Here is a 2,500-nt window from a genome sequence, read left to right as displayed (position 1 = left end):
AGACATAGAAAGAAGGAGAAAGAGAGGGAGATAGAAAGAGTCAGATAGAGAAAGAGAGAGACAGAGAGAGAGCGCGAGAGAGCACCCGGACTTTAGGCAAGACAGCGATCTTTCTCTCAAGATAATCCCGACGTCTTGTTGGGGATTTATCTTCTTTTGCCGTAAGATGAAGAGGGGGGAGGAGGGGATAGGGGGTAGGGGAAGGGGAAGGCACAGCAACAGGTGGGTCGAAGCCAGATGGCGCCAGGCGGAACAAGTGCGCCCGCGGGATGTTTATTACAGGTGGGTTTTTTTTTTCTGATGTTGCTTATTATGGCCGAAAAAATAGGTTTCATTTATTTTATCTTATTTATTTCATTTATATATTTTTTATTTTTTATTTGGATTGTTAGGGATCTTGATGGTTAAATGGCGGTGCATTAGTACCTCAATTCATGACAGGTGCGTGGGCCGGAGGGAGGGAGGGGAGACTAGGTCAGTGGGTCTACTTTTGATAGTATCCATTTTAAAGGGGCGAGGGGGAGAGAAAGGGGAGAGGGGATGGGAGGTAAGAGAATACAAAAGCGTAACGGGGACGAATTGTCTCTTGCATTATTGTGTGAAAATGGGCAAAGAACGGCATATGTAGAGTTAGTGCCGAGTCATTTTTTTGCCATATCGTAAATTATGCGCGCGCACGTGTGTGTGTGTGTGTGTGTGTGAGAGAGAGAGAGAGAGAGAGAGAGAGAGAGAGAGAGAGAGAGAGAGAGAGAGAGAGAGAGAGAGAGAGAGAGAGAGAGAGAGAGAGAGAGAGAGAGAGAGAGATTGAGAGAGATTGAGAGAGATTGTGTATACAGTATTTGGGGCGTGTGTGCGTGCTTTTAATTGATTATGTCTTTTAACAGTCTGAATACACGAATGAGCTTCCATACTAGTTAATTAGCCTTTGCGCTGACGCATAGATGCCCACCCGTGTCCGAAATACATATAAACATGTTTGTTTACGCCTGAACCAACGAGGCGTGAAGGTGAGCGAGAGAAGAGAGAGAGAGACTGGTAGAAAGGGAGAGAGAGAAAGAGAAAGAGAGGGAGGGAAGGAGGGAGGGAGAGTGGGAATGGGAGGAAGAGAGGGACGGAAAGAGAGAGGGAGAGATAGAAAGAGAGCAAGAACAAGAGGAAGATCAAGAGAAACAGTGAGAGAGAGAGGTAGAGCAAGAGAAACGGAGATGGAGAGAGAAGGGGGAAGAGAGAATAAGAGACAAAGCCAATGCCAAAGCCCTTGCTATCGGGGAGACTCATGTGTTGCATGGATTATCCTGAGCACGAGCACTCCATCCTGTTTCTCGGTCGTCTCTTTGCCTATTCTTCTTCTTCCGTCTTTCTCTTTTGCTTAGCGCTTTTCTGTGTTTCGCTTCTCCTTACGTATCTTTTCATTTTTTGTTTCGACTACTTTTACTTCTCATTCTTCGTTCTTCTTTTTGTTTTCTTCTTTTCACCATTCTTCTTTTTCCATCTTTCTTTTCCTTTCTCTCCCTCCTGTCATCTACTTATTTCTCCTGCTATTTCTCTTCCTCCTCCTCCTAGTCCTCCCCCTCTTCTTCTTCTTCTTCTTCTTCTTCTTCTTCTTCGTGTTCTTCTTTTTCCTCCTCTTCCTCCAGCTCCTCCTCCTCCTCTTAGTCTTTTTCATCTTTTCTTCTTCTTTCTTTTCACCATTTATATGTTTCGCTCATTTCCTTTCCTTTTCTTTATCATTTCCTCTTCCTCTTCATCAGCTCCGTTTCCCCATGTGTCTTCCTCCGCCCGATTTTTGCTGCGTGCTTCCCCTTTAGGCGTGATGAATCTCTGCCTAGGCGTGGTCGAGGGAGATGCCGTAATGATCACGTGATCTTGTTGCCATAGTGGTCACGGTGTTTATATTACGTCATAGTGGTCACGTCGGAGCATGTGAGCAAATACAAAGAGAAGAAAGAAAATTAGAGAAAAAGGACAAAGATGATAATGATGTTAATGAGACGCAACGTTGGAAGGCAAAAAAAAGACCCAAGTTGTTATGCAAAGACTGAACGCATGTATCTGTTTATTTGTTTATGTGTCTGGAGGTCCGTACAAACCGCGAATTTAACTGGTGTTTGTCTGTCTGTTATCTAGCCTGGTTATGACCGATAACGTGTGCAGGTAGAGTGCTTCTCGACGCGACCCCAGCCCGTGTACGCAAGCAGTGTGGCACCAGGCAGTGTCGTGAGTGATACTGAGACATCCTGACGTGCCGACCGAGCTGCGAACATGTCTTAATGAAGCACCGGCATGAGCTGACGTGACGTGACGTGAAGTTCATGGATGCAGCAGAGTAGAGACGCGCGTGTTTGTGTGTGTGTGTGTTGCTCGCACGTGACCTCTTGCTCGGGTTTCACGTGTCTCGACGGATGGAACGTGACGGGACTCGAGGATCGAGATTGGCACGTGGTTCCGTGACCTTGCCATGACCCTAGGACGCCGTTAACGAGGAAGAACGATTCGAGAA

General features: G+C 46.2%; 1 protein-coding gene across 1 annotated transcript in view; it reads left to right on the top strand.

The window, feature by feature from the left end:
• The window catches only part of LOC125034441, a 178,273-nt gene that overhangs the window by 165,834 nt on the left and 9,939 nt on the right, over nucleotides 1-2,500 (top strand). The gene's annotated exons all lie outside the window — the stretch shown is intronic.

The sequence above is a fragment of the Penaeus chinensis genome, chromosome 18, assembly GCF_019202785.1.
Source record: "Penaeus chinensis breed Huanghai No. 1 chromosome 18, ASM1920278v2, whole genome shotgun sequence".
NCBI lineage: Eukaryota > Metazoa > Arthropoda > Malacostraca > Decapoda > Penaeidae > Penaeus > Penaeus chinensis.
Note: the sequence above shows the minus strand (reverse complement) of the source record. Positions and strands in the feature narration are given on the sequence as shown.